The following is a 10553-nucleotide window of genomic DNA, read 5'->3' on the forward strand; positions in this document are numbered from 1 at the left end:
GTAAGTTTCTTATTCTTCTCAATGCCCTGATATATTATCTAGTTTTTAATTTGACCCTTTAGCCTTTTAGTAATTGTTTGGTTGCCTTTGCTGTTTTTATGCCATAATTATGTTTTTAATTTGAGTTGTGCAAAGAAATGTAGTGCATAAGTGCATTACAAAACTTTTTATGCCATAATTATGTTTTTAATTTGAGTTGTGCAAAGAAATGTAGTGCATAAGGGCATTACAACATTTAGTTGATAATTGGCTGGCATCGCAGCCTAGGTACCCGGGCGGCAAGGCCAGCTATGGCCCCATTATTAAGTTGACGTTCAATTGTCATACAAATGATTGCGATTTAATTGTGTTTGTGTCCCTGAAAATTATTGGAGCATTATGAATACATATTACATTTATGGCTTTTTAGGGCTACGTAAACTAAGGTGCACTTGCAGGGAAGATAATGACAAATAACTTAAGTAATACTTAAAAAAAAAAAAGAATAATATTGGAAATCTGTAAGCTCAAAACTAGGGCTGGGATTCGATTAAAAAAAATAATCGAATTAATTACAGGCTTTGTAATTAATTAATCGCAATTAAACACATTTTAATCGTATATTAATATTTGACCTGAGAAGCATTTTATTCAAGTAAAACACATTTGGTTGTACGAGTGAATCAACAAGTGAGTTTTTTAAATCTAAATTTCGCATGCACTGGGACAAGCAAAGCGCTCTGATCGGCTACTTCTCCCTTTGCGTTTGTTGTCTCTTCTAGGTTGGTGCATCGCTATGATCGGTATGCCCAAAACTGAAGGTGCTGTGGTGCAAGAACTAAGTGCGATTAAAATGCGTTAATGTTTTTAATCGCGTTAATTTTCTGTAATTAATTAATCCTAATTAATCAGTTAAAGTCCCAGCCCTACTCAAAACACGACACAACACGTTTTTGAGCTTGTAGATCTGCTTACAATGTGGAAATGATTACGATGGTTATGCAAAATGTTTTGCGATTGTCTCAAAGAATTGTGTTTAGGCAATTATGTGATAATTGCGACAGGCCAACATGCAGGCAGTAGTATAAATAAGTAAATTTTTTTGTACAAATTTTTATCCATTTTTATGCCGATTTTCTGTACATTTACTTCTTCTCAGAGGCAGATATTGTACTTAACTTTTACTCCACTACAATTATCTGACATCTTTAGTTATTGTTACTTTGCAGATTTAGATTATTATTACAAGACATACAATAACCACTTCAGCCCTATATATGTTTCGCTTGTAGATCTCCTGTTTTCAAAAGATCTTAATACACGTCGAACTTGTCAGATGGGGACATACTGCACAAGTACTTTTCCATTTTTGACACTTTTGTACTTTTTTCACATTTTGGATACGGGACTTCTACTTGTTTAGCCCTGCAAGACCCAAATTAATTTCTACTGGCCCAATTTTTTTTTTTAAATCAGATGGTGTTGTAGGAGTCCTAATCACAGGAAAATGTAATGTTAAAACATTAATAATGTTTTTGTAAGGTTTTATAGCCATAAATCATAAATCATGCTCTAATTTGCATTTTGGGGATATTTTTCAACATATGTACATGTTCTAGACATTCTAATGATCACGAAAAAATATATTACAGGCATTTTACTGTTTTAGTGAGGAATAGCTTCAGTTAAAAAGTGAGATGTTGTTCGTCCAGACGCTGGAATTTCAACTTCTCTGGGGGATGTGAATGTCATTCTCTGTGGGGGGTATTTATATGCAAATATCGTGGCCAATGGCATTAAACTAATTATAGCATTTTTTTTAAAATGATTTAAAAAATGTTGCCAAAAAGCAACGCTGGGCCTTGCAGGGTTAGGGCACGGTCACACAGCACTTTTTATGCTGCCTATGAGGCCGGATAATGCCAGTGCATTTCAATGGGAACGGGGCGGTTTGCTGTAGAGATGGACCGATTGCAAAATTATTGGCCGATACAGATCCCTCGGTTTTATGAAGGTCTGACCTGCCAAAAACGATTTTTCCAATACCGATTCTTTAGCTAAGAACTAGAAAATAGGGTTGCTCCAATACCCTTTTTTTCCAGGCCAAGTAGGCCTAAAAGACATACTTCAATTTGAGTACCAATAAGCTAGAAGAACACTAATGCCAAATCAATCACAATAGTACAATATCCAAAATCACAGACAATATCCAGTCTAATATGACCGTCTGGACTAGGCAGGAGGAAAGCAGGTGACGCATGCTTTTTTCCCCCTTCTTTTTGGAGACAACATTGACACAGGATTATGGAATATATCTTTACATTGCAAAGGTAATCAGCACCATCTGTATTCTGTAGGCTGCCACTAAGTAGACTGGCTGCTACTTGCTAACGTTTACTTTAGTCACAGGACCAGAGCATCATGCTGTGCAGTGCCATAGACACAATTGGCATAAAACCGGTATTTATGTCAGTGACCTGCCGGTCACCGATTTGGACGGTTTGATATCATACCTGCCGATTTTTGATATTGGCCGATTCCGATGTCCATCCCTAGTTTGCTGCCATTCCCACTGAAAAGCATTGGTAGAATCAATCCGCCCTCACAGGTAGAATTAAAGTGCGGTGTGGCCTGTACCCTAGTCAAGTACACATCTACTGATGTGGCTGATGGTAACCCCCAATAAGTTAATCCAACCGGTAGGCTAAGCCTGGGAGAAGATAAAACTGCATGACGCGCAAACTAGTCTAAGTTCAAAATGCTTTACTTAACCCATTTAGAACGGGTACACATTATTGTGTATCATTATTTTATGCTTTAACTATTGAAAAATAGCAGATATACAAGCTCACAGCGTGGCACTGAGTGCCGCGCTGCGAGCTTGTAGATCTGCTATTTTTAAAAAATCGTGAAAATTAGAATTTTGACCCGATTCTATTAGTGTCTTTTGAATCCTTCTGAGGTTTAAAAAAAAAAACGATGTTTCTATGTCAGCAATCTGGCGAGCCATCGTCAAAGAAAGGGTCCTTTTCACTCAACTGGAGCTCAGTTAGTCTGTTCTTGAGAGACTACTATGTCAGTGGTTCTCAAACCTTTTCATGTGAAGGACCCCCAAAATGATATGTATTTGGCCACAGACCCCCTTCTCAAAATATCTAGTTCCAGGGACCACCCAGAAGCAAAATTTGAGTTACAAACGTTCGCTTTAAAAATACATATATTCAAAGATGTGCACTCATTTTCACGACTTTTTCAAAAATAGCAGATCTACAAGCTTGCAGCGCGGCACTCGGTGCCGCGCTGTGAGCTTGTATATCTGCTATTTTTCCCTGTTAAAGCATTCAATAATTCTAGGACTATTCAGTGACACCAATTATCACAATATGTTTCCAATAAATATATGTAATAAATATGTGTGGCAAAAATAGATTAACAGTGAGCAATGTACGAAAAGATTTAAAGTGCGAAAGTGCGGTCAACAAAGTACTATAGCTCTCCCAGCTCACCCTACATCCACAGACAAACCAGCCACAAAGCTACATCTACATTGCAGTAATGATACTTTTAGGTATAACATGTGAATACTTTCTTCCGTCACTGCGTGCACAGAAAGACATCATGGTCTGCTGGGTTCTTCCCATGGTGCTGATGCTGAGCTATGGTGGGGTGTCGTCATCATCATCTTCTTCATTGACGACGACATCCCCCTCATATTATGATGCAGAATTGACATTCTATGACGAAGATGATGACACCCCCCCACATGATGCTGAAGAATCTTCAGCACCATCATCATCTTCCTCACCCAGGGCCACGGAGGCCCCTAAGGTCCACAGCTGCACCACCAGCACCGGTATGTTCCAAACGACTGTAACTCGGATCACACACATCGTCACCAGTGTTGTATTGGTCGTGTCACACGGCACCTCGCTGCCACAAATCTTTTCGCACGCACAGGCGGCCCATGACATGAGTTTCAAAGGTTGTGTAGTTATTTGCAAATTTGTATATATGGCTATTTGAAATGTAATTATTTTATTTTCAAATGGATTATTGGGGCTACTTTAACAAAAAATAGCATATTTTTTCACCACTCATACCAAATATAGTGTAGCCTATAACTTCCAGTACTTATTCTTCTTAATAATAAACAACAAACAAAAGTCATACATTGTAGTTATACTGTATCAGTGACTGAGACAAAGCCAGTTACAGCTCTGTAAGTAAACAAACGCGCATTCACGTCCGCAATTTGATGCGCCCCTCACCAAGTCTCCTTTCGTCCAATGCGGCCCACACTCCGAAATGAGTTCGACAACCCTGCTTTAGACACTTAGTGAGGGGATTAAGGCTGCTAATTTCGTGCAATTTTGATTTAAAGCGCGACATTTTGCACAGATGTAGCCCAGGGCATGCTCTAATGATTTAGCTAGGGCGCCCGAGTCTGCAACATTCGGGGTCGCCACAGCGGCCAAATCAAGTTGGGCTCCCATCGACTTTAGTGATGAAAAGTGATGAGTCATCACTTTTCAGAGTTTTGTTGGTGCTGTGGCGACCCCGAAGGTCGCAGACTCGGGCGCCCTAGCTAAATCATTAGAGCATGCCCTGAGCTACATCTGTGCAAAATTTTGAACTTTAGACTGATTAGCTCGAGAAAAAAACCCCTAAGGCCTCCGACTAACATGAAAACGCACCCATACGTGTATTGTTTTCTGAGGCCATTTCTAGCCCACAGAATGTGTTTTGTGCAAAACAAATGCCTGCAATGGATTCAGCATGATGACAAACCCCTAGTTAGACCCCTCAGATCCTCCTTAAATACACAGAAAAAAAAAGTAATTCTGGGTATTTTCCTCCTGTATAGAAAGTCAATGTGAGCCCAACTTGATTTGGCCGCTGTGGCGACCCCGAAGGTCGCAGACTTGGGCGCCCTAGCTAAATCATTAGAGCAAGCCCTGGGCTACATCTGTGCAAAATTTCGCGCTTTAAGTCAAAATTGCACGAAATTAGCATTTGCTCCCCTTAATCCCCTCACTAACTGGTTTCTTTGCAGATTTAGATTATGCAAGGGTTCCCCAAACTAGTGAAAACTGTTTGCCTGGGACCCAAACTATAGCCAAATTGATATGTATACTTGGCCATGGATCAAACCATCTGAAAATGTCCAAATTCATATCATTTTGGGGGTCCTTGACATGAAAAGGTTTCAGCACCACTGAATCGGCCTGCATCTGTAGAATCAACCTCAGGTCTTAATGGGTATTGGTAACATCTGATGGACAACATGAAAGGATTTTGATAGCTATAAACAAGTTTGGCAAATGTAGCCTACTGGTAATATTGAATAATACCTGGATACTTCAGAAGAGACTATCCAGATAAAACACTGCATGATTGATTGATTGAAGAATTTATTAGAGGTTTGCATAGGAAAAGGTACAGTTTCATGACGGTACAGTTCACTGGTACAAGGTCAACTCAAAGGATATATGCTCAGGAAAGCACATGGCCTATTTACATTGAGGTCCTTTTTTACTCATAACACTAGTAGCAGCCACCTGTAAGTGGCTTTTCAAGGCATAAGCATCATCTGGGTCTGCACGTTGTTATATTTTGCCCTATCTGGCTAACCATCGTCAAATAAAAGGGAACACCCACTCTGTTTGTTCCTCTCATGCGTAGCTATCAGAGTCTGACTCGAGAGATTATATTTTGCCTAAAAAAGACAAACGATTGTATATTAGTTATACTTATTAGTCATTACCCATCTGATTAATTGACCAAACGTCTCTTCCTGTTGACTGTCCCCAGCTGACCTGAAGGTGAGCGTGTTGGCCGGTGGCAGCGTGACCGTGGCCTGTCCCACCGTGAGAGGAATCCTGGTGGACTTCATTCTGTTGGTGGGGAGAGATCCACAGCGCGAGATCCACACGTACCGCAATGGAAGCGACCTGACCTACAGCAGGGCTGACCACCAGGGGATGGGGATAGCCGTGGAGGTCACGCCCCATCAGGATGGAGGCAACGTCTCCTTCGTTCTCTCCAGGGTGTGTATGGAGAACACTGGCTTCTACAGTTGCCAGGCCAAAGTGTGGGACCCCATTCCTGTCAAGAAAACGCCCGGCCCCGACGTGTTAGTCCACGTCCACATGGAAGGTAGGCTATGCTCCTCAGCACTGTTTCACAAACACACTGGGTTAGGACCCATTTGTGTTTTTAATTATTATTATTTCAAAACATTTAAAAAAAGAAATCCCCCAAAAAAGCAAAAATGTAAAATGTATTCTAAAAAGCTGCCTTCGTTAAATAAAGGGAGAAAAAAAAACACATTTCTGGTATCTTTCTCACTGTGTAGTAGGGGTGTGCTAAAATATCGATATTGCGATATATCGCGATACTCCCTCCTTCGATAAATAATTGATACACTGCCGGCACATATCGATATTCAGCAGGATTGCTACTTTTTGAACAAAACGCCTCAAATCATGAACATAGTCTGCGATGTGTGTGAAATTTGGCGCGCACATTCCCACTAGATCAAGGAACAAATGCCACCCTTTTCACATTGGCCTGTTATTAGGTGTGCCAACGGTGACGCAATTGTAGTCCTAGAGCGGCCATATGTTGGGTCAAACACGGGTGTTTCAATTGTTTGATTGGCATAGAACTGATACTACTACTCCAATCAGAACACCTGTGTAAGGCTGTGTTTGACCCAAAATATGGCCACTCTAGGACTACAATTGGCACAGACATCATTTTGTAGGCAGAGAAGAATTTCTGCCCCCAGTTTCCGTGAATCTTTTTACTATTTTTACTATTTACAATTTTTTCTTCTCTTTGTTGTTGAAAGGAAAGTGTTAGAATTATACTTTAGTCGTTATTTTTGTCTCGGATCTGTTGAAATAGCGAGGGACAGAAAATGCTCTGGGGGCAGAGTTCTCCTCTGCCTACAAAATGGTGTCACGGCTTAAAAGCCCCTATGCCACCAGCGGGTCAACTTTTGCTAAATACATATTTGGAACAAAACAACTCAAATCACGCATGCAGTGTCCGATTGCCGTTAAAGGCCCAAGATCACGTGGCACCCTTTTCACATTGGCCTATTATAGCACCATCCTGCTTTTCTTGTTTTTTTCCCCTTGCTGCTTTTTTGCTTTACTGCTTTTTCCATCTTGGCCACTTTATCGCTTTATTATTATTACCCTTATTATCATTATTTACAGACCAATTGTCACAGTCACATGAACATTGTTTGACCATTTAAAATCAATAACATTAAGACGCCAACTATCCTTTGTAGTCTACAGAAAAGAAACCTTCAACCAGGGGGATAATGTTACCCTGACATGCACCAGAACGCCATGGAGTGAGATGCTTTACAGTTACACAAACTGGACAATAGCCACAAAGAACAAGCAGTGTCAGATAGACTTTAACAGCGACGCTGACGGCCAAAACTCTTGTGAGGATTGGAAGACTCTCCACAACACATCTACTGGTGAATCATACCTGCTCGTCCCAAACATCTCAAACAGTGATGAGGGGCTCTACGCCTGTACATTTGCACACAAAGGAGGAATTGACTTGCTGGCTCTCTTTAATGTATTTGTCAGAGGTACGACTGTCATTTCTCTAACTTGGCCTAGTAGCCTACTGTCAGTTTTTGTAAGCAGTGAACTGGTATTTGATGACCTTGTTACTGTTCAGTGAGTGTCAGTCTTTGTGTTGTGTCCAGTCCCTCCTCAGGTGTCAGCCAGTCTGCAGTGGCAGGGTGACAGGTGGGTGGCTGTGTGTTCAGCTGAGAGGGGAAAACCTGCAGCCTCCATCGTCTGGAAGAACATAGACGTTAACTTGTCTGTACCCAGAGAGGACACCCAGCTTCTCCCAGATGGACTCTACTCAGTGACAAGTCAGCTAGATCTCCAAGATGGAGTAGCCACAGATACCCTGACCTGTGTTATTCAACACCCTTTTTGGGACACAGAGCAAATCATCACACCACAAGCCTCCACAGGTACTTCTATCGGGATTTTACTTTATTCATATTAATATGTTCAAACATTTTAGTGTGTTTACAGGAGGGAGAGCGAGTGCATTTTCCGGCCATGGCAACTGCCGGCAGTCAATCCGCGCCACCTCTGCAGCAGACATTTCCGACGGTACCTAACACCTTAACACTAACCCTAACCTCAGTAAAACTGTGCATAAAACTGACCCTAACCCTAACCACCGTCGGGTGGCGATGTATGCCGCGGCTTTCGGTCCATGCGGCGATGCCTGCCGCGGCTGTTGTCGGCAGCTGCCGGTCCACTGCCGGCAGTTACCAGCGATGCCACATCTGACACCGGTGCCGGAGAATGCACTCGCTCTTTCTGGTTTACAGTAGCCTTACATCTTAAACCAATATCTAGATCAGGGGTCAGCAACCTTTTTGAAATGAAGTGCCATGTTTTTATTTTCTAGATAGTGTTCCATGTCATTATATATTTTAATAACACACCATGAAGAATTCTGACATATTTTGATTGTCAGGACATTGTTATAACAATCATTAAACTCAGCAGCAATAATCCCCAAATAATTGTTGTTCTTGCTCAGTCTACAGAAACCAAGCGGTCAACCAGGGGATCAATGTTACCCTGAAATGCATCAAAATGTGGGGTGAGATGCTTTACACAAACTGGACAGTAGACATGAGGAAGCAGCAGTGTCAGATAGACTTTAACAGCAACGGCCACAGTCAAAACTCTTGTGAGGATGAGAAGACTCTCCACAACACATCTACTGGTGAATCATACCTGCTCGTCCCAAGCATCTCAGGCAGTGACGAGGGGGTCTACACCTGTGAGTCTGCCTACCAACGAGGAAGTGACTTTGTCATCTACACATTATCTGTCAGAGGTAAGTCTGTCATTTCCTCTCTAAAGACCGATTTCCTTAGCGACTCCCTGCAGATGTAAACAGTAGTGTAAAGTAACTTGTAGCCTACATTTCAATATTCAACTATATGGAATACATGAAAAGGTTGTGAGGATCCCTGCTTCATCTCTCTCTCAACTAAGGGATCCTTGCCCTGAAAACGTTGAGGAGCCCTGGTCTATAGAACAGACTTTGATGTCATTTCTGTAAGCAGCGAACTGGTATTGTTACTGTTCAGTGAGTGTCAGTCTATCTGTTGTGTCTAGTCCCTCCTCAGATGTCAGCCAGTCTGCAGTGGCAGGGTGACAGGTGGGTGGCTGTGTGTTCAGCTGAGAGGGGAAAACCTGCAGCCTCCATCGTCTGGAAGAACATGGACGATAACTCGTCTGTACCTAGAGAGGACACCCAGAGTCACGCCGATGGACTCTACTCAGTGACAAGCCAGCTGGATCTCCCAGATGGAGCCACAGACAACCTGACCTGTGCTATTCAACATCCTTTTTGGGACACAGAGCAAATCATCACGCCACGAGCATCCACAGGTAGGCTACAGTTTTGGCTGTAGTAAAATACCGGGGATGTGTAAAATGGAAATGTGAAGGGAAAAGTGGGGTTTTACAGACCGTGAGTTTTTAAACTGTTTTTTTTTTTTTTTTTTTTCCCTGTTACTTACTGTAAGTTGGCTTATGGCTTATGGGCTACATCCCTGGGCCACAAATGAAATAATAAATAAATACATTAAAAAAGAATATATATGAAGAAAGAATTAAATAAAACTGTACTATTATTGTAAGTAACATTTCTGATATATTGGCTTAGGGCTGTAGCCGGCCCTGAAGTTACAAAAAAAATAAAAAAGTCTTAAGTAAGTTTAAGTGAAAAATTGACCCATATGGTGATGAAAAGTAAAAAAAAAAAAAAAAAGGAAAAAACTGATGATGCTTCTAGGATCAACGGGAGCATAGGCAAGATCTGATTAGTTATTATCACACCCGGCGTGAAGTGAGTGGTGCCTTTTATGAATGATGTAGGAGCACAGCTCAAAAAAGTATTGGAGGAGAGGACTAAAATTCACCAAGACCAGCTCGGTCGAGACATGTTGGTTCTTAACCTTTGAAAGACATTAAAGTAGCCTACTTTGATTTCACATCTTCTCCTCCATTCCTTCTTTGAGTGCTTCTTCCTGTTATTATAAAACAATGACTTTAATTACTTGAGGCAGTTGTTTTTCATAGTTAATAATAAAACACCATTATTTACCACATATTCCATTATTGATGGAATAAACCACATGGTTTTATAACAGTGATGGAACAGCAGCGTATTTTGTTTCTCAGACAATGATGGTGCAAGAATGGCGGATGTGATTGTGGGAACTCTTGCTGCGATTGTACTCTGTGTTACGACCATCGTCTTGCTGTATCGATACAACAAAGGTGAGTAGCTATACTGTAGTACTACTACATATTATAGATTACAGTCACTGAGCTCTGAAATATACTGAGCATCAAAGCAAAGCAATTTAAAGGTTCAAATGTTCATTGTATCTTTGATTTACAGGTTACAGGTGTTGTGTCAGGTAAGAACAGTATCCATCTCTATCAGTTCAGTGGTACACACACACACACACACGCACGCACGCACGCACGCAC

Source organism: Nannobrachium achirus (genome assembly GCF_963921795.1).
Source record: "Nannobrachium achirus genome assembly, chromosome: 6".
Taxonomy (NCBI): domain Eukaryota; kingdom Metazoa; phylum Chordata; class Actinopteri; order Myctophiformes; family Myctophidae; genus Nannobrachium; species Nannobrachium achirus.